The 21,856-nt window shown below is 44.7% G+C and overlaps 1 protein-coding gene and 1 pseudogene across 6 annotated transcripts in view; one reads left to right on the top strand and one right to left on the bottom strand.

Moving 5' to 3' along the window:
* ARSG (arylsulfatase G) overlaps window positions 1-21,856 on the bottom strand; it is a 1,341,775-nt gene that overhangs the window by 1,089,620 nt on the left and 230,299 nt on the right. The window lies entirely within an intron of this gene.
* On the top strand, window positions 1,327-4,429 carry LOC138246996 (monocarboxylate transporter 7-like; annotated as a pseudogene).

Genomic DNA, 21,856 nt, shown 5'->3' on the forward strand with positions numbered 1-21,856 from the left:
GGCTTTTAACGAAACCTTCCCCGAATAGTCAATCCTTTGCATCCTCGCTAGGTTCTCTACCTGCCATGACACCCAGCTTTGGGGTTCTTTTCATTAAAAAAGCCTTCCTTCTCTCAGTCATTAATTCAGCATTTGCATTGCCCCATAAGATAATTACCCTGTGGCACCATTCTCGTATTAATTCCAAATCCACCTCAGTTTCATTGATATGCGTCTTTTCTGCCATGTTAAACCATGTCAAATATTCTAGCTAATGGACCTAGAATGTCTAATTCTTTATCCTTGCATTGTTTTAGAGAGCGCTCAAGCCTTTTCCATGCGTCTCTACCCAACCTGAATAAAAAACAAATTATCTCAGGATCTAGATTAGATGTTACACACACCTTAACATCTATTACAGGCCTTGTACATTCTGCCTTCAAAACTCTTTTTACTTTATTTTCTAAAGGTTCTCTTATCCGTTGCTTAACGAACTTGCCAACATGTTCTATAGGCCACCCCTCACCACTACGAGGTAAGTTTCTAAGCGCAACCAATGTTATTTCCCCCTACAACAAACTATCATTGTACCAAGGTTTTAATCAGAGTAAGGCAACAAAACTGCTTCATGCTGGGCTGAGGAGAATGATCATCTCTATAGCCTTTCAGGAAATTAGGGAAGTTGCACTTTAACGAAGCTGAGAGAATAGTTTTGGAATCATCCTGGAAAAAATATTAATCTAAGGATACCAAGATAGGTAGATCCAGTGCTGGAAGGTCATATTCCTTCTACCCTCAACTGCTATTGATAGGGGAATAATTGCAGTAAAATCTTAGAGAAGGACTTCTAATCTCATACATTTAACAGTGTACACATGAATACCAGTTCTGTTGTTATCGGCTAAAGATGTCAAGAATTTGGGAATATGGATGACACAAAGAAAATATATTCAGCTTTTTCCCCACTTATTCTAGTTCAGCATTAGGTCAAATAGCCAAGGTTTTGAAATCACCTGCTCTTTCGGGAACTCAAGTTAGGTTAACACCTCCATGTAGATTTAGCCCTTAACAGTCACTAGATAGTACCCAATAATGGCATTGTGTACTACACAAGGATTGTCAAAGTTAGCTTGCCACATAATCAATATTGTAATAAGTCTTCCTCCCTCCTTACCAAAGGATGTGCAAGTGACAGGGAACACGTTTAGTTAATGTCTTAGACTACATGTAATTTAAAAACAATGCTTTTTAATACCGTTGTATAAATTACCAGTACAGTAGGCACGTTATGGCAGTACTTAAACTTTGCATATCATCCTAAAGGTTTTTAAAAAAACATGATGCATTATGAAAACACCCTGTTGCAATCCGTGTCTGGAGGATAAGAAACAATGGGGTTCTGCTGTGATTTTCTTTCTCGCCTTATCTATCACTGCTCTATAGGATCACCTCGGTTGGAGACATAGCCTGCTGCTTGTTGGTGTACCTCAGTTAAATATCGTTGTATGTGGGTCACTACTGCGACCAATGAAAATCCAAAAAGAAGTACAAGTAGAAGAAACTCAAAAAAAGAGAGCGTGGAAACAAAATACATACTTGAAAATGAGAAATCAATTACTTCCATTGACTCCATGGATTCTGGAGTCGAACTAGCTACCTCATCTGAAAAAATAAATGAAAACTTGAAACCAGAGACGGAATAAGTTGCCCCACAGGAAGATGCCCAAATGCTGGAAGAAGCACATGGATCCGTGGTGAAAACAGAAGTCACACTGTTAAACTTTTCAGTTTTGAAAATGTGTAGTTTTATTTGTTAGGCACTGTTTGGCCTTTTTGCTACACGTTCATTTTTTGCTTCTTCTCTGTACATCATTCCACTGGGTATGAGTCATGGGATGGATAAAGACCATTCTGCCTACATGTGTCTGCCATGGCCATCACTGTAGTTTTCAGAAGAATTGGCACTGGCTGGATTCTTAGTAAGAAGCCCATTCGCAAGATTTATATTGAGCTAATTTTTGTCATTTTGTTATGTTTGGCTCTCATTGCCTTTGCCATGGAGTTTTGGGGGCTGCCGGTGTGCAGCACATTTTATGGATGTATGTTAGGAACAGTGGCAGGCACCCACATTCCAATGCTAGCAGATGATGAAGTTGTGAGTGTCGAGAAGATGTCTTCAGCAGTTGGAGTGTATGTTTTCATTCAGAGCATAGCCGGGTTGCCTAGTTCACCACTTGGAGGTATGTTTACTTTTCCATTTTTCTAAACTTAAAAACTTTTGTTTTTACTTTGTGACAACTATTTAATTTGTAGGCTTTACCTTTATTATCATTGAAATTGTGACTGTTCCTCTATCTACCAAATAAGGGTATGTTTGGGATGTTTTTATTTTTCATGTAATGGGGCTATATGGTTAAAAGGTTCCCAGTGGTCCAAAATTCACCAGTGGAGGTACTGGCTCAACATTTAAGTCCCTATACAGTGGACTTCAATGTAGACACTGATGCACCCCCTTTTAGTCAACACCTGAAGCTCTAGAACCTCAAGAGCCCAGATGTAAGTACTTTCAGTGTATCCCAGTGGCCTGTATTCATGAATCTTTGATGCCTCAAAGTTAGGTAAGCTAGCAGTAGTATTATATTTTGAATCTCTAGCTTGGATTTCCAGTTCTTATCCAGATTCCTGAAGCCCAACTCTAAATGCATTTCTGATATAAAATATGGAAACTCAATCTTCGTTTTGTACTTATCTAATTATTTCACGTTTTGTCAAAGTCTTCCTGGTGCTAAAACATGGAAAGTTAATATCAAACACAGTATTTCCAACTATGGTTCCCCAAAATCTCGAATTCTAGTAGAATTCGAGACCAAATACTTGCTGATAATTAAAAAAACAAATTTAAACTATGCTTAGTGTTTAAAATGTAAGGCTTAAAGTGAACTAGCAAAATTCCATTCAGAAGTTTAAGATTATTCTCCAAGAACATTCTACTGATTTTTCGAATGAAAAAGCTATTTGTAGCAGGGCTTAAAATGGCATACTGCTAATATCTTTACCTTACACAAGACCATTAGAAAGATATAGATTTGGGCATAATCTTAAACCTTTGATTGGAATTTCACCATTACAAAGCAAACACATAAGGGGTCATTAAGAGTTTGGCAGGTGGAAAAGCCTGCCAGCCAAACTCCCCAGGTCAGGTTGTCGCCAGTGCAGCTGCCTTCCTGTGGGCCCCGTTAGGAGTCCCCTGCTGGGTCATTGGACCCAGCAGGAAACAGCCCACAACATTGACGCTGGCTCATAATTGAGCTGGCAGCAATGTTGCGGTGTGTAGTGTGCAATAGCACCCATCCCGCTTTTCACTGTCTGCAAAGCAGACAGTGGGAAGAGAGATGGGGCTGTCCATGCACCCCGTCTCAGACAGCTTTTACATGGCAGCGCAACCACCATGTAAAAGCTGGCAGAGAGGGTGGTCGTAATCCCCAGCGCGGCACTGCATGCAGTACTGCGCTGGCGGATTAGGACCGCTAGCATCACCAGTCCCTCCAGTGGAGGAAAACTGGCATTGCTGGCAGTCCGACCGTGGCCCAACCGCCACGGTCATAATGTGATGGTTTGACCGCCACCAAAGCGCTCTGAGCACCGCTTTGGTGGCAATCAGACCACCACCGCAAGCAACCCTGGCAATCTGAAGACCGCCAGGGTCGTAATTAGGGCCATAGTGTGGAGTACATTTGCTTATATACCAAATTTGGTGAACCTGTATTTCCGTTTTTCACTTGTTTCATCTCAATCAAACTAAACAGGAAACCATCTCTTTGAGAAAACCACTAAAGATTTCACCCTCTCCATCAAACTTTACTGAAAGTGGTACAAAATGTCACAAGGGACAAAATGATTAGTTGGTTTGGTGAAGTCCTAATAGGAGCTAAAGTTGCAGGTCACCAGATATCATCTCAGAGATGGGATCTGTAGCTTTAAATATACTGCAGTATTCAGCTGGTGAAATACTACAGATTTTACGAACTGTGGTTTAAAAATCCGTAATGCATGGAAAGAAAGCTTCCATGCGAAAGCTACAAAAAAAGGATGAATTTTACAAAAAGTTATGACTTTGGATTTATTCCAATTGCAGACATTGCTTTATGTAATGTGATGACGGTTACAAATGTGATTGCTTTTTGACTAATTAGTACAATACCATCCTCATACTGCAGGTTTCTTTCTAGATGCAACACAGAATTGCGCATCAGCATTCTACTCCTGTGCGATTGGCATGACGCTGGCAGCCATGTGTCTGGCCTTACTGAGGCCGTGCAAGAATGGCCTCTGCAGATGTAAGCCGAAACAATCTATAGAAGAAGGGGCTTATAAAGAAAAAGACGTTTTCAAAGATGTGCCAGATGACTTTCTTGAAATGGATTTTGGAAAACCTCTTCAGGCTCAATAAAAAGTAATTAACTTAATTTTTAAATATTTTAACATTTGTCAACTAAACAAGACTTGAATAAAGACAATGCAGTGAACCAACAACAAATAAACAAACGTAAAAAGTATACTTAAAAGGGAATACAAAATCTTTCAATGTGAAAAACGACTAAGTACAATTAGAAATTCAGAAAGGCTGCCGTTTCTTATCCATTTTATTTGCCCATATTGGGCAGCTTTGTTTTATCACTAGATTGTTGGTGAAATAACGAGGCATTTGCTTTAACTTCTGGCAATGACGATACAACAAATAACACACGGGTAGCATCCTGTATCATCATCTTTGGGCTTATTTGTGTATTAAAAGGCTGCAGCATATTGAAGATGATATAAATGTAGATGCTATACCGAAATCAAATTATTCTTATCTTGAGCAATGCACAAAGGGAGAGGATATTAAATAGGTAATATCTAAATTTTACAGCAACAGAACATCCACTCAAGATTTTAGTTTTATGGCCAGTTATTGTTGATGAATTCAAAGACGTTTATTTGTTGGTGTTTTAAAGTAATATGTCTTTCTTTTTTCAATGCCTTAGAACTATTTAAAAGTGTATTTATAAAGTTACTCTAGACAACATATCGACTCCAATTGGACCAAGAATATTACAACTTTGGAGCATATTTTTTATGTCTGTAACCATTTTCCTTTTGTGCCTAGAGTACTGTTTTACGCACCTTACTGTCACAAAGGCCTAGTTTGCGAGCAGTGCTGCATACCATGTACTGTAATAAAAATGAGCATGTGTTGCCTGCCATCCAGACAGTTTGTTTCTGGAAACTACAGTTTTTGAAACCAGGGGGTTGATTTTAAGAAAGGCTAAAGTAAAACATCTGTAAGATTGTTCAAACGTTTAGGATAGAGTGGTGTTTCAAACTTCGACGTGAATTTGGTGACTACTTCAAATTTTAGTTCAGATTTGTAGTGGTATGTCGTATATGCTTAAAATTCTACATACAATATTAAAGACGCTGGATTCTATCAAGTGGCAGAGACGAAATGTAATCGGAATGGAAAATGATTATGCAAGTGAGTAAAAGAACTGCTAACCCTTCTGAGTGATTACTTACAGGGCCTCTTGTTTCTATCAGTTGCAAGTGTGTCGATACAACTTTGAATAAAACATTAAAAAGATTACATGATTAATAGTCTCAAAGTTTGCTTTTCTGTATCATATACATGCCACAATTAATAAATATGTTCATAAAGGAGCTTAGTTAGCTGATCCGTTTGTTCTCATTACTGCATTTCAGAAGGCCATCAACATCCGAGGCATCAGTGAGAAGGGATTGTGTACCCCTCGTCACTTCCTCACTACATTGTGCTCTTCATCCACTCAAAAATCCATTCAGCCATGAACTACGCAACCTTCCATGACCATCACTAACATTTTAGAATTTGAAAACGATTTTGACTGATGTCATTGTTTTCCCCTGATAGAGTGAGCTACTTTTGATTTAATGTTGATACTCGTGTGACACAAATCACCAGTGGGCAACACCTGGTGGTGAACTGAGCCACCAGGGCCAGGTATTTTCGATTGCATTCAGATTAAATGCTTCCCTCAAGTGGGGCGTCTGAATGACCAAGACAGTCTGATCCACGTCATGAGTAATGTGGAACTATACTCCCATCAAATCCCCTAGTTGTAATACAACGTGAGGTGACAAACACACTTTAGAACTTTAGAAAAGGAATACCAATAAATGTATTTTGGTGATAAGGAAGTCATTTTAGCGAGTGAAACATTAACATCACAAAGTCACTCCATTGACACCAACACTGTTAACATTATTGTGACGCGGAGCAATTGAACCACTTAAAATAACAACTCCAGTAATTGGAAAATGAACCTATGCTTTTTAATTTCACTGTAATTCTGTATCTCTTCTGTTCAGTCTAAAAAATATAAATATAAATACTAAATGTGAATTCTTACTATCGCCTTCGGTGTGCTTGCTTATAATTGGGACACAGAATGGGAACTAACTAAAGAGAGTCAGAACAGAATAGTTCTGTTTTGTCATATCCAAGGCCCGATCATCTTCAGCCTCTCATGCAGTCATTCATTTTCTTTAAGAATAAAACAGGTGAAATGTTCCAGCAAAATAATTATCTTATCATATCACATGAGTAATTTCACCACAGAAAGCACAAGGAAATTAAAAGACCACTCAACATACCATTTTCTCCATCAAACACTGTCTATAGCCCACACTATGTGATCCTCTGTTACTTTCTGCTTCCTCCATAGCAGTGGTTCCCAACCTCTTGACTTCTGTCGACACTCACTTTATCATTACTGGAACCCGGGGCCCCCCACTGAATCATTACTGAAAACTGGGGACCTAATCTGTTAATATTTTTTAATGTTCTGAGCAGTTGCAGACCCCCTGAGGAAGCTTCGCAGACCCACAGGGGTCCCCAGACCACAGGTTGGGAACCACTGCTCTATACAAGCAGATTTCGTTCAGCTCATTTCCCGGAACTAAATGCCTCCGAGCTGGATTTGTCACAAAGCAGTATTTAAACCTCCACTTTTAAAGTCGTCATGCCCCCACCATCTTAAAGAGAGAAGCTGGAAGAGAACAAACATATTAGCATCAAATGTGGTGAACCTGCCTTCATGTTAGGAAAATCTCCATTTTATAGTAATACATGGCCATGTTATATGTTTAAACTATCATAACACATTAGCAGCATAACAATTGGTTTGAGGCAAAAAATCATGAAGCTATAATCACCTACAACTGCTATAGCACATTCACCAGTTTAGTGCACCGAAAAACAAGCATTAGCAAAGCCAAAAGGTCTCACTTATATAATATGAGTGCTTAGCTGTGGGCTTTGCCAATGTTTGTCTGTTAAAGATTGTTTAAAAAAAAGTAAAAGTAAAAACATTTCAAAATACTGGAGGAAAGCAAACATACATTTTGGTATCCCACAACTACACCGAATTCGATGTTTTCAATCTTTATAAAAGGCATGGTTAATTTTTCAAATACTTTTTAAATCAAGAAACTCTGAGCAGAAATGTAAAAGAATAAGGAATTGTCAGAATGTAAATGGAAATTTACTTTCCGGGGGATTCACCCATCTGGTTCTCTGTAAGAGCCCAGTAAGCACAACCTGTGGGCCTCCAGGAGACTCTTCATGCTAAGTACACCTTCCACATCAAAAGCCAGTTGAGTAAGTGCAGCAAATAGCCCTTTCCCTGCACCATAAAAGCCTTTGTGAGCCAAGGCTCTGCTCTTCAGCCATACCACAGCAAAAGTATTCCTACAGTTGTGCTTTTAAAAGAAAGCTGGGACGGGTGGGGAGCACGTCTGCTTTGGGGGCAGGCCCTTGTTGGTGAAAGCCGCACACAAAGGAAAAAGCTAGAAAAAACACACATTCTCATTGAGTGCTGAATGAAAAAGAAAAAAAGTAGTTCCCTAAATGTAAAAAGTTGAAAAATACAAGTGAGCCAATCAAAAGGATCATAAACAGGATATGCTCCATGGGATGGACAAACACAAAAGGAGGAAGGCAAGCCATTGAATAAGAAGCAAGCAAATGAGAATGACAATAATGCCAACCAACATTAAAGAATGGACTGACTATAATAAACTCACGGTAAGTTGACAATGGGGACTTGGGGGGAGCAAAGGGCTTGCCCTGTCTCCCCCCGGGTTTATCGGGCCGGAGTGGAATGCTCCACGGCACGCTTGTGTGATTGGGCAGGGCTTCAGGAAGGGGCGGTGTTTTAGGGCTGGGTGTGGGCGGCCTCTTTGGCCGTTTGTCACTCCCAGTGGGCGTTTTTGTCTTCGTGAGTTGGGTTTCTGTCAGGAGTTTGTAGGGGATTTGGGGCGTTATTTTCATTAGTAGGCGGAGTTTAGCCTTCTATTAGTGATAGTATATATATTTGTTGGGTTGCCATGGAACCCAGCAAAGTGGTTAAAGCACTAAAGGTTTTACAAGACGAAGGTCGGGAGGATTTATTGAGGGAAAGGGTGCTCGAGGAGGCTTGGGTGGGTTTACGAAGGCCTAAAAGGCTTTCTGCTGAAGGGGTATCTGCTGCGGTGGCAGCCTGTTCATCACCGGTCAGTGTAGGGAGGAAATTTCGAGTCAAGAGTGCCACCGGTAGGAAAGTGGCGCGCTTACCCGTTAGTGATGACACTTCTGATGTGGTGTTACCAGGGCCCCCGTTAGCCGTGTCGAAGAGCCGGGGTATTTGTAGGCTGCCTAGGAGGCAGGGATCCTCGTTGCGGTCGCGTGTTGCGGCGGGTAGCAGAAGCTTTGTGAATGCGGCGGTGGCGAAGCGAGGCCGCATGGGGGCTCAGATTCGATTCGCGCATGCGCGAATCGGAGTGAGAAATCAAGCTCGCGCGCCTTATAAAACAAGCGCCGAGCGCGAGAGGCAGGATTTAGAGGAAGGGACGTTAGCAGGCACGTCCAAGATGGCGGCGCCCATTGAATTTCAGCAGCAGCCGGCTTTTTCGGTAGATAAAAGGTCGGTTTCGAACCCGAGATGTGACGCAAGTGTTTTAAGTTTTGAAGAGGAGGTTGTGGTTATTTCTGACGACGAGGAGGAGGTTCAGGTGAGCCAGGTTAGTTTGTTATCTAAGGAAAAGAGAGATGATTCAGATTTAAGTGGAAGGAAGGGTGGCAGTTGTATACAGTTAATTCCTAGAGTAGTTAGCCCTATGTTGCATAGAGTGCAATCATGGGGGATAAGTAATCAGGCCAATCTACAATTGGGTGAGCAGATTGAGCTAGTGGATCAGGATGGGAATGTTTTTAAAGGTACGGTGTGTGGGGAGAGGTGTAGCTCTGGTGCCATAGACAGAGCATATGTTAGCTTGGATTTGAGTAAAATGGTAGTGGATGTGGGCCCCTCTGGGTGTGACACGTCCCATGTTTCGGGCGAACATGGGTTACAGGCGATTCACCAGCGGTCTGGGCGGATCGTTGGAGAGCAGAGCTTGCCGGTGAAGGTCAGGGCGCCTTCATTACACCGGTTAGAAGGGAGGGTTAAACCTGGAGCGGTTTACCCGACTTCGGGGGAGACGTTTGGCGTCAACGAATCAGAGCCATCCACTAGCCGGGGCGCTGGTGGTGGTTTGGCTTCCATGGAAGAAGAATTACTAGATTACGACGAAGAATTTGAGGAAACAGTCTCATCACGTCACCGGGTGTGTCGATCTGGTGAGGTGTCTGGAGAGGTTCAGGGCGGCCTCTCTAAGGCGCACGTACAGGACATAACAGTTGGTGGTTTTCCGAGAGGTGAGCTTGGGTTGGTGGGATCGGTGAGGGCTAGAGAATTTCGGAAAAGTGGGGGAGGTAGTGGTGGGGCAAGGGTTTTTGGGGCACTGGATGGTTCAAAGGAGCACAGGTCTAAGGCGGATGCATGCATTCAGGTGAGTTCGATCACGGAAGGGAATGGTAATTTGGAGGTAAGTGGAGCCAATGTGGATGGGTCTGAGAAAAAAGTTGAATCAGGTGATGGCAATAATAAGACTACAAGCCCTGTAGCGGGGGGTGAGACAGCGGGGGGTAATGTTAAAGGTAAAAAGTTGCCTTACATGGGAGTGTCGATGCCTTTGGGGGCGCATCTCACTCTAAGTTTGAAGGAAAAAATTTGGAAAGGGGAGTTTATTGATGTTTTTAAACTACTTCACAGAGAGGTTCAGGCTAAAGAAGGGTCAAAAGAAGAGGAATGGGAGTTGGCTAGACGGCCTAGAGTACCTACCACAATTGAAAACTGGACATCTGCCTTTTTGATTTATGCAAGCGTTTATTGCGAAAAGTATCAAGACTCTTGCGTGGCTCTGCTAAAATATATGGACGTTGTGAGGCGAGCTCAGATGGATTTTGGAGGATTTGGGTGGTTTCGGTACGATGAAGAATTTAGGGCTCGTAAAGCAATGGATTCTACAAAAATGTGGGGTGAAATTGATAATGAACTATGGATGCAGTGGTTGCGTACTGCAAGGAATGCGCCTACAACTCATACCGCAAGCGGGTTGCCTGTTCAATATAAGCCCTTTCAGGGGCGGCCCACCCATGTCGGGGTGGGTTTCGGTCCCAGAGGTCAATTTCAATCTAACGGGGCATGTTGGTCCTTCAACAGCGGGCAATGCAATAGACAGCAGTGTAGATTTAGACACGATTGCTCCAATTGTGGTGGGAGACACCCGGTTTATCAATGTTTTGGGGGGTTGCAGTGGGCTGGACATGGTACAGCAGGAAGAGGTGGGGACCGAGGCAGGGGATATATTCAACCGCTTGCAGGTAAAGGGCCCTACGCCCATTAGATTTGAAGCAATTGCTCATTGGTTACAGTTTTATCCACTTTTTGAGGAGGCTAAGGTCCTTTTTAGTGGTTTTTCTGGTGGTTTCAGGTTATGTTATCAAGGCCCAAGGTTGAGAAGATGGGCTAATAATTTGAAGTCAGCGAGGGAACACCCTGAAATAGTTAGATCTAAGCTGCAAAAAGAATTGAGTTTAGGCAGGATTGTTGGCCCCTTTTCGCAGTGGCCTTTGTCTAATTTGACTATCTCTCCCTTGGGAGTGGTCCCTAAGAAGCAGGCTGGTGAGTTCAGGCTTATCCACCATTTGTCTTGGCCTGCGGGAGCTTCAGTAAATGACTTTATTGCAGCGGAAGACTCTTTGGTTCATTACGCGTCGGTTGACGAAGCTATTGCGCTGGTTCGAAAGTGCGGGAAAGGTGCTGAAATGGCAAAGTCAGATGTGGAGTCCGCTTTTAGACTGTTGCCTGTTCACCCGGATGATTTTTCTCTCCTGGGAATGCAGTTTGAAGGTTCTATATATGTTGATAGGATGTTGCCAATGGGGTCTTCGGTTTCGTGTTCACTATTTGAGATGTTTAGTTCATTTTTGGAATGGTGTTTTAAGTTTCAGGGTGGTGGCAGATCAGTGACTCACTATTTGGATGATTTTTTCTTTGTTGGCAGAGCTAATTCAGGTGACTGCAGTAGGGCTTTGCACGAATATCAGAGCTTGATGTCAAGTTTTGGGGTCCCACTGGCTAGAGAGAAAACGGAAGGCCCAGATACTTGCATAAATTTTTTGGGCATCGAATTGGATTCTGTGCGGATGGAAGTGAGGCTGCCCAGTAACAAGGTACAACAGTTGATTGCTATGTTGGAGGAAGCAGTGAGGAAACCCAAGTTGGTATTGCGCCAGGCACAATCTTTATTGGGTCATTTGAATTTTGCATGTAAAGTGGTGAGGGTTGGCAGGGCGTTTTGCCGCAGACTTGGATTTGCTATGCGCGGTGCATTTTTGCCGCATCATCACATTCGTCTTCAAGCATGTGTTAAGAATGATTTACGGATGTGGATTGTGTTTTTGAAGGATTTTAATGGAGTGACGATGCTTGTGGAGGAGGAGGATTGGTTTTGGCATATTCAGATATTCTCAGATGCATCCGGAGCTCATGGTTTTGGTGTGTTTTGGGACGGTCATTGGGCAGCGGAGGCTTGGCCTGAGAGTTGGAAGCGTGCTAAGTTTAGCATTGCATTTTTAGAATTTTTTCCTTTAGTGGTTGCATTGTCAGTTTGGGGCCGGTTCTTGGCCAATCGTAATGTCATATTTAATGTGGACAATCAAACTGTGGTGCATTTGGTCAACTCTCAAAAAGCAAAAGATGAGAAGGTACTTAAGCTGTTGAAGGTTTTCTTGCTTTGTTGTTTAAAATTCAATATACTGTTTAAGGCTCGTCATGTTCCTGGTATCAATAATGACATCGCTGATGCCTTGTCTCGTTTTCAGTGGCAGAGATTCCGTGGTTTGGCGCCGGGAGCGGATGTCCAGAAGACGGCCATACCGGGGGAGTTGTGGGATCTAGGAGGTTAAAAATGTTGGAGCTCGTTCAGCAGTCTGTTGCTCCGTCGACGAGGAGGTCATATTTTCAGGCTTGGTTGGAATTTTTGAATTCCGGTGCAATATGTCGGTTGGGTGGCTGTGATGTGATTTCTAGGAGACAGGACGATGCGGTTCACTTTGTTATGCAGCAGATTGAGGCCGGTCTGGCGGCAGTTACGATATCGGGTAAGTTGTCGGGGGTTTCTTTTTATGGTAAGTATTTTTGGGGTTATGATCCAATGGAAGGCGAGTTATGTAGGAGGATTTTAGCTGGATGGGCCAGGTCGGGGGGGTCAGGTGTGATCGGCGGCGGCCTATTTCGTCTACTATGTTGAGGTCTTTGTTGGATAGTTTGGATGGCATTTGTTCTTCCGTTTGGGAGGCTCGTTTATTTTCTCTTTGCATGTCTTGGCTTTTTCATGGTGCTTTTCGCATTTCTGAATTGTTGGGGGTAAGAGGGAGGGATGGTCTTCTGTATGAACATGTGAGAGTAGGCGATGTGGCTATTGGGATATGGTTGCCTTTTTCAAAAGGCGATCAGTTGGGGAGGGGCCAGGAAGTGAATTTAGAAGCTAAACATTCTATTGATTGCCCAGTTCTTTGTTGGTTTGCTTTTACTTCAATATTACCTCAATCATCAAAATTTGTATTCATTCACGAAAATGGTTCTCATCTGTCGGCAGCTCAGTTTTTATCGGTGTTGAGAATGTCGGTTAAAAGTTTGGGTTTGGATCCTAGTAGCTATGGCACTCATTCTTTTCGGATTGGGGCTGCAACCGAGGCGAGGAGAGTAGGTAAATCAGATCAATTAATTAAACAATTGGGAAGATGGAAATCCAGATGTTTTCAGAGGTATGTGCGTTCCTTTAAACAGTAGTTTTCTTTTGAGGAGTTTTTTCTGATCTGTTATTTTTCTTTTCTTGCTCTTTAATTTTTCCTCATTGCTTCTTTCTCCTTCCTCACCCACTCTCTTTAATATTTCTTTTTTGCTTTTTGCTTTTTCTCTTAGCTCTGTAAGGTTTTTTTTATATCGCAATATTGCGGTTCAATTAACATATATTTTTCTTGTAGGTTGTGTTGGGGGTCCCGACAAGGTGTGCTCCGTTTGGATTGTAGGACACTCTTTCATTCGCTGGGCGGAGAAACAAGCTTCATCGCGGCCTTTTGGGAGACATCTTGGGCTGGATGGGGCTAAGATTAAGATTAGTTGGGTAGGAAAGAGTGGAATGAGATGGGGAGAGTTACTTTATGTGCTGGCGAAACGAATGGAGCAAGGGGTTTGTCCTGATTTATTGATTTTACATTTGGGAGAAAATGACATAGTTGCCTTGTCTGGCATTGGTTTATTGAAGGTTATGAAGTCAGATTTAGTTAGGATTAAAGAACGTTGGTCAGGGACGCATATCGTTTGGACGAGTTTGGTGCCGAGAAGAGTGTGGAGGGGTGCTCATTCAATTAGAGGGATTGAGAAGCAGCGCAGGAAGATCAACAGGGAGATGAAAAATGTTTGTAAGGCTCAGGGCATTTCAGTTCTTTCATATGAGAACATTAAGGTTGCGGATGTAGAGTTATTTCGACAGGATGGTGTGCATTTGTCGTTCTTGGGAAATGAGCATTACTTGTTGGAGCTTAGACAGTGTATTGCAGATTTACTGGGAGAAAATCTATGGGATAGGTAGATAGGTTTTTGGTGGGGCAGGAAAACGCCTGCTCGGGTTTTCCTGGGTGGCCTTTCGGGGGGGGAAGGGGTAGATCAGAAAAGAGGACAGGGCAGGGGGTTTTCACAGACAAGGGTAAATGGAGAACGTCAATGCAGGACAGATTGGTTAATGGGTTGATCGGGTCAAGGTGGGGATGGGACAAGGGGTAGTGAGGTGGGGTCATTTTAGAGGGAGGGGGAGGGGTTTTAGGTGATGAATTTGTATTAGTGAGGTTTGGGTAGTTTTGTGAGGCTTCATGCCAAGGTTGTATTTTTACCAGACCTGTTCTATTAAAGCGGCCTTTTACCCCTTCAAGGAGTGTTGTGATTATTTCACTCATAAGGACCGATGGGGACTTGGGGGGAGCAAAGGGCTTGCCCTGTCTCCCCCCGGGTTTATCGGGCCGGAGTGGAATGCTCCACGGCACGCTTGTGTGATTGGGCAGGGCTTCAGGAAGGGGCGGTGTTTTAGGGCAGGGGATAAAAGACGAGGGCTGGGTGTGGGCGGCCTCTTTGGCCGTTTGTCACTCCCAGTGGGCGTTTTTGTCTTCGTGCCCTCCCGCCCACCCGAATAAATTTAGTTTGATCAACAATTCATTTAGGGGGGGCGAATTGGTTGTCTTACATAGCGTTTTTGTTTTCATCTAGTTGCAAGGTGGAAGGTTGGTTTTAACAGGGCAGGTCTTTAATTGTGGTTGATTAATTACATGGGTATGGCAATTTGTTCAGGGGGAGGGGGGTTTTGGGCTAGCTATTTTGTTTCCGCTGCTGGTAGTCAGGTCTGGTTTCGGGGTTTTATGTGCCTTTCGGGGGGGAAGGGGTAGATCAGAAAAGAGGACAGGGCAGGGGGTTTTCACAGACAAGGGTAAATGGAGAACGTCAATGCAGGACAGATTGGTTAATGGGTTGATCGGGTCAAGGTGGGGATGGGACAAGGGGTAGTGAGGTGGGGTCATTTTAGAGGGAGGGGGAGGGGTTTTAGGTGATGAATTTGTATTAGTGAGGTTTGGGTAGTTTTGTGAGGCTTCATGCCAAGGTTGTATTTTTACCAGACCTGTTCTATTAAAGCGGCTTTTTACCCCTTCAAGGAGTGTTGTGATTATTTCACTCATAAGGACCGATAGGTCCTTTAACCTCCAGTCTGCACTGTCCAGTAGCCGAGACCTAATAATATCTTCATGCCAGGGTCTCAAATGGGTTTCAAATGCGGGAATGCCTATTCCTCCCTGTAGCATTACATGCATATGTCAAATGCCTTTTATAAAAGTTAGCACTGGGGAGCAAATTCAACAGCCATCTTCTGTGCATGTCCACTGGCATGTAACTGTATCTGCATCAAAGAGAACACTCGATATAAGCTGTTGTAGTACGTCTTTCTCTGCTTAGAAACATGTAAATCGAGCCTCTGTAAAGAGAAACACTTGATTTAGGATGTACAATGCTATCGCACGTGGCATCCATTAAAAAAAGATCAGGCAGAGGAGCACTGTTTCATTTACCACTATTTATAGTCCAGAGCTGAGAATACTTTAGATTATTTGGGTAATCCTGGCAATTGTTTAAAACCTGACAAAAGTATTAGTATATCCATGTTTATCACTTGCTGCCACTGCTTGAGGAAAGGGAGCTGATGATTTGCACTACCTCTACAAAAGTGCACACTGCTGAAAGGATTCCAAATTGATTAATCACCGTAGTGTCCATTTTAATTGGTCACTACATTTGCAAATCAGGGAGATTAATTGCTTGAACTGATATATGGTGATGGCAACAATAGTACAATTAAGACCCAGGTAAAACCTGCTGCCACAATCCTATCAATATTTTGACCATCTCGGGGATAGCGCAGCATTGGATGAACAAGTTACTTACCTTCGGTAGCGCTTTTTCTGGTGGATACACTAGCTACCTGTGGATTCCTCACCTTGAATTCTCCCAGAGCGCCAGCATTCGACTGAAAATCTTCTTCCCAGCTCTCCATGTCGACGAGGACGTCACAATTGCACGGCTCCGCACGCGACTCCGTCTGACGTCACAGTGGCAGTAAGAGGTCCTCGCCGGCATGCTGATGTCAGTTTCACCCATTTTTTACGTGCCTTTGAGGCAAACAGGTAAAAACCGACCTCACGATAGCTCAAATAAATACATATAACCATACTGATGTAACATAAGTACAACAATTATTTATATAGAAAAACATATATACACTTGTAATACAAAAGTCTTGGTATGACCAGCCAGGCAACCGGGAGGCGGGTGGGACTGTGAGGAATCCACAGGTAGCCAGTGTATCCACCAGAAAAAGTGTTACCGAAGGTAAGTAACTTGTTCTTCTGATGGATACAACTACCTGTGGATTCCTCACCTTATGAATAGAGTCCCAAAGCAGTACTGCACTCGGAGGTGGGTGCCTGGCTAGTCACAGCAAGAAATCCTGCAACACAGAACGTGCAAAATGGCCATCCCTTCTGACTTCCGAAACCAAGCAATAGTGCTTCGCAAAAGTATGAAGGGAAGCCCAAGTAGCCTCTTTACAAATATCTACCACTGGCAGACCCCTACTCAAATCTGAAGTGGCAGCCTTAGCCCTGGAAGCAATGAGCTCTAATACCCTCAGGAGGAATCTTCTTTGCTAACGAATAACAGATCTTAATGCAAAGAATGACTCACCTGATATTGTTTTTTTATGGACAGCTCTGCCTTTCATCTTTCCCACATATCCAACAAAGAGCTGGTCATCCAACTGAAAGTCCTTTGTCCCCTCAATATAAAAACTGAGAGCCCTTGTTGGGTCCAAGCAATGGAGTCTTTCTTCCTCCTTTGAAGGATGAGGACGAGGGTAGAAAGATGAAAGGGTAATAGGCTGCCCCATATGGAAAGGAGTGACAACTTTAGGAAGGAAAGCCGCCCTGGTTTTCAGCACCAATTTATCAGCAAAGAATGATGTAAAGGGAGGTTTGACACTAAGGGCCTGAAGCTCACTCACACGCCTAGCAGACATAATAGCTATAAGAAAAACTGTCTTAAAGACCAATAATCTTAAAGGACAAGAATGCATGGGTTCAAACGGTGAACCCATTAAAAAAGTTAAAACCAGATTTTAATCCCACTGAGGCATAAGAAACGGAGTGGGAGGAAATTTATTTGTTAAACCTTTCAAGAACCTAACAACAACAGGTGATTTAAACAAGGAAGGTTGATCCGGAAGGCAAAGGAAGGCGGACAGTGCCGTCAAATAGCATTTAACAGTCACAACGGCATAACCCTTCTGTGCTAACGTTAAAGCAAACAACAGAACATCAGACAGATGGGCTCTCAAGGGATCAATTTGTTTCTCTCCACAACAAGCCACAAATTTTGCCCACCTGCCGGCATAAACATTCTTAGTGGAGTGTCGCCTGGCTGATAAAATAACATCCACTACCTCTGGTGGGAGACAGAAAGCACTCAGATTGCCCGGTTCAATCTCCAGGCATATAGGTGCAGGCTCTGGAGGTGGGGGGTGTAGAACCTGCCCCTGCGACTGCAAGAGGAAGTCTGCCCAGAGAGGGAGACGGAGCGGAGGGCACAGTGAGAGTTAGAGAAGGTCTGTGTACCACACCCTTCTCGGCCAATCCGGAGCTGTTAAAATGACTTGAGCCCGATCTTGGCGAATCTTCCTCAGAACCCAAGGAATCAATGGTATGGGGGGAAATGCGTAAAGCAACTGGTTTCACCAAGACATCTGAACCCCGTCCCCCAAAGCTCCTTGCACCGGATACTGGAGGCTTCAGAACGATGGGCAGTGAGCGTTCTCCCGAGTGGCAAATAGGTCTACATGCGGAAAACCTCACATCAGAAAGATGTGAAGGCCCAGGTCCGGACGGAGATGCCACTCATGATCGGCTGAGAAATGCCGACTGAGACTGTCCGCACGTATGTTGAGAACTCTGGCCAGATGATTTGCTACCAAGGAAATCAGATGGTCCTGAGCCCAGGACCAGAGCCGCAGAGCCTCTCTGCAGAGAAGGTACGACTCTACTCCTCCCTGCTTGTTGATGAACCACATTGCGGTAGTATTGTCCGTCAAGACTTGAACTGACTGACAGTGAAGGGATGGGAGGAAGGCCTTGAGAGCCAGACGTATCGCCCGCAACTCGAACAGATTGATGTGAAACATCTGTTCCACTGGAGGCCAATGACCTTTGATCTCCAGGTCCCCCAGATGAGCACCCCACCCTAGAGTGGAAGAATCCGTTATGACTGTGGCCACCAGAGGTGGTAGAGAAAACGGCCTTCCTTGGGAAAGGTTGCTGTCCACAGCCCACCATTGTAGATCTGCTGCAGCGTCTCTGGAGATCGTTATCGACTCCTCGAGATCCCCATTGTGTTGAAACCACTGTCTGCGGAGGCACCACTGAAGAGCCCTCATGTGCTAGTGTGCATGAGTGACCAACAGAATGCAAGAAGCGAACAGACCAAGCAGGTGTAGGACCTTGAGGGCTGGAACAACTACTCCATTTTGAAACATTGTAATCAATGCCTGAACGTCCTGAACCCGCTGAAGTGGAGGATAGGCCCGATTTAATGTTGTATCCAGTACTGCCCCTATGAACAGGAGGCGCTGAGAGGGCTCCAAGTGAGACTTGGGCACGTTTATCGAAAAGCCCAGACTGGACAACAACTGAGTTGTCATTTGCAAGTGATGCAGCACGAGCTCTGGAGACTTGGCTTTGATCAACTAATCGGCCAGGTAAGGGAATACCGATTTTCCCTCCTTCCTGAGACTTGCTGCTACCACTGCCATCACCTTCGTGAAGACTTGAGGTGCTGAAATAAGACCAAAAGGAAGGACCGCAAACTGGTACTGTTGCGACCCCACCACAAACCAGAGATACTTCCTGTGCGACTTCAGAATAGGGATATGAAAGTAAGCATCCTGCAAGTCAACAGACACCATCCAATCCTCTTTGTTCAACGCCAGAAGCAACTGCACTAGAGTCAGCATCTTGAATTTCTCCTGCTTGAGGAACCAATTCAAAATCCTCAGATCCAGGATAGGTCTCAATCGACCATCCTTCTTGGGGATCAGGAAATATCTTGAATAACAACCCTGATTCCTTTCCTGCTCTCGAACCAACTCCACTGCACCTTTTGATAACAGGATTTGAACGTCCTGCTGCAACAACAGGAGATGGTCTTCTGAACAAAACGAGGGATGGGGAGGGGTGGGAAGGGGAAACACCTGAAAAGGAAGGGCATATCCTTTCCTCACAATATTTAGAACCCAGGAGTCTGATGTGGCTAACTCCCACTTGCGGAGAAAAAGATGTAACCTTCCCCCTACAGGATAAATGTGACTCAAAATGGGCAGAAAACTAGGGCTGCTTTCTTGTTGTTGTCCCCCAGAGGAAAAGGATGATGCAGGGTGCTGCTGGGTGGCTCCTTTTGTCCGAACCCTCCCCGCCCTCTAAAGGATCTATATGGAAGGCTGGCAGGCTGTTGGACTGTGGACTGGGGTCTCCCACTGTAACTGCTCCACACCCAAACCCCCTGAACCTCCAAAGGGACCTGAAAGCGGTAGTAGTAGAAGCCTGCAGACCCAAAGACTTTGCTGTAGCCCTACTGTTCTTAAATGCTCTAAGGCAGAGTCAGCTTTAGCTCCAAACAGCTTTTCTCCATCAAAAGGCAGGTCCAATAGAGTGGTCTGGAAATCCGTAGAAAAGCCAGAAGACATCAACCATGCATGCCTCCTGGTAGCGATTGAGGTAGCCATCACCCTGGCCACTGAGTCTGTAGAATCCAGATGAGATTGGATAACTTGCTTAGCCGCAGCTTGAGCGTGTGACAGGAGCTCACCAAATGGTCCTTGTATATCCTGGGGAAAGTCTGGAGCTATAGCTTTAGCTGTGTCCATCAGGGCATGGACATATCTTCCTAACACACAAGTAGCATTTGCAGCTTTCAGGGCCATACTGCAGGAAGAAAAAGTCTTCTTGGCCGACTGCTCCATCCTCTTGGACTCTCTGTCCGAAGAAATAACAGGGAAGGAGTCTGGTGCAGAACGTGCCGAACATGAGGCCCCTCCGGAGTCGGATGCTTTGATAAAAATCCCAGGTCTCCCAGAGCCACCCTATACCATCTTGCCCCAGATCTGTTCACAGCTGGCGATGACACAGGCTTCCTCCAAATCTCCAAGATAGGCTCCGTAAGAGCATCATTAAATAGAAGCAAGGGTTCTGCCGAAGCCGACCAAGGATACAGGACCTCGGTCAAAATATTCATTTTAACCTCAGCAGCCGGCAATGGAAGATCCAAGAAATTTGCCGCTTTCCAGACCACAGAATGGAAACAGGCCGCTTCCTCTGTAAACTCCCCTGCAGATGGAATATCCTACTCTGGGGGAGTGTCTAGCCCACTGACTGAGTCTAGGCACTGATCTCCCCCCAAGGGCTCAGCAATCTCTCCTTCTTCTAGTAGCTGTCTTTGATACTCTTGTTCTTCTAAGAGCCTCAGTGCTCTTCTGCTCGACCTCAACCTGGCCTCCAATCTCAGCGTCAACATAGAGTTAGCCGACGTCGACGACACCGGCTTCAGGACCAATAGACGTGTACCAGAAGAAGAAGGAGACACACTACAATCCAAACAGATCCATCTGGCACCGGAGCGGATCCCATCGGAGCGGTGGACACCTGAGGCTCCGTCACCGGTGTCGACTGTGTATGAGGTGACATCACCAGCGGCACAGATCTGTAAGACGATGTCATTGGTGCCGTAGGCCTATGAGGCGAGGTTATCGGTGCCAAACCGGCACCCTCAGCCGGATAAAGGGGCATGAACGGCGCTGACTTATAAGGGGCCAGCGAGCCCAATGTAAATGCCAAAGGACCCGTGGGACCAGTCGGTGCACCAGCAGGTGCCATAGCATTGAACATATTAAACATGGCATTCAAAAATGCTGCCGGATCCGCTCCCAGAGCAGGGAAGGCAGGATACCGCTGATCTTCCTGCGGCACTTGCGCCGGCTGGGCATTAGAATCCTGCACCCCAGGCGAAAAGCGTGGTCTCCCTTGGGGTGCAACCACCGCGAAGACCGATGGTGCCGGAGAATCCTGAGGGCTTTGAGGCTGTGGAGTCTCCGTAGGACTAAGCACCCACATTGCACGCCGCTGTCTAGATGGAGACCTGGATCTTGATTGACTTCGAGCCGAACGACGCCCAGAGTCATGTCGGCGACGCTTCTTATGCTTCTTTTAAGAAGTGTGTGAAGACGATCTGTGATGACTTCTGTGCCCTTTCTTCGCCTTAGCCAGAAAGAGTTTGGCTTCTCTCTCCTTCAGCACCTTCGGGTTCATGCTTTGGCAGGACACACACCCCTCCACGTCATGCTCCGAACTTATGCACCAAAGGCAGACATTGTGAGGGTCCGTAACCGACATGCGACCCCCACACTCCTGACAAGGTTTAAACCCCAACTTCCTAGGAGGAGACATTGTAACCAGAGACAAAAGGGACACCTTTGAAACAGTAACAAGAGCTAGGAGAAAAACGTTTGTGTTGAAGGCACGGAAAAAAAGGGAACTGACGTCAGCACGCTGGCAAGGACCTCTTATTGCCACGGTGATGTCAGACGGAGTCGCGTGCGAAGCCGTGCAATTGTGACGTCCTTGTCGATGTGGAGAGCTGGGAAAAAAGATTTTCCGTTGAATGCTGGCGCATTGGGAGAATTCATAAGGTGAGATATCCACAGGTAGTTGTATCCATCAGAATGAGTCATTACCAAATGCCTCACTCTTATGGAGCCAGACATAGGATATTCGAAGCTGATGTAGAGCAACACC

The sequence above is a fragment of the Pleurodeles waltl genome, chromosome 7, assembly GCF_031143425.1.
Source record: "Pleurodeles waltl isolate 20211129_DDA chromosome 7, aPleWal1.hap1.20221129, whole genome shotgun sequence".
NCBI classification, from domain to species: domain Eukaryota; kingdom Metazoa; phylum Chordata; class Amphibia; order Caudata; family Salamandridae; genus Pleurodeles; species Pleurodeles waltl.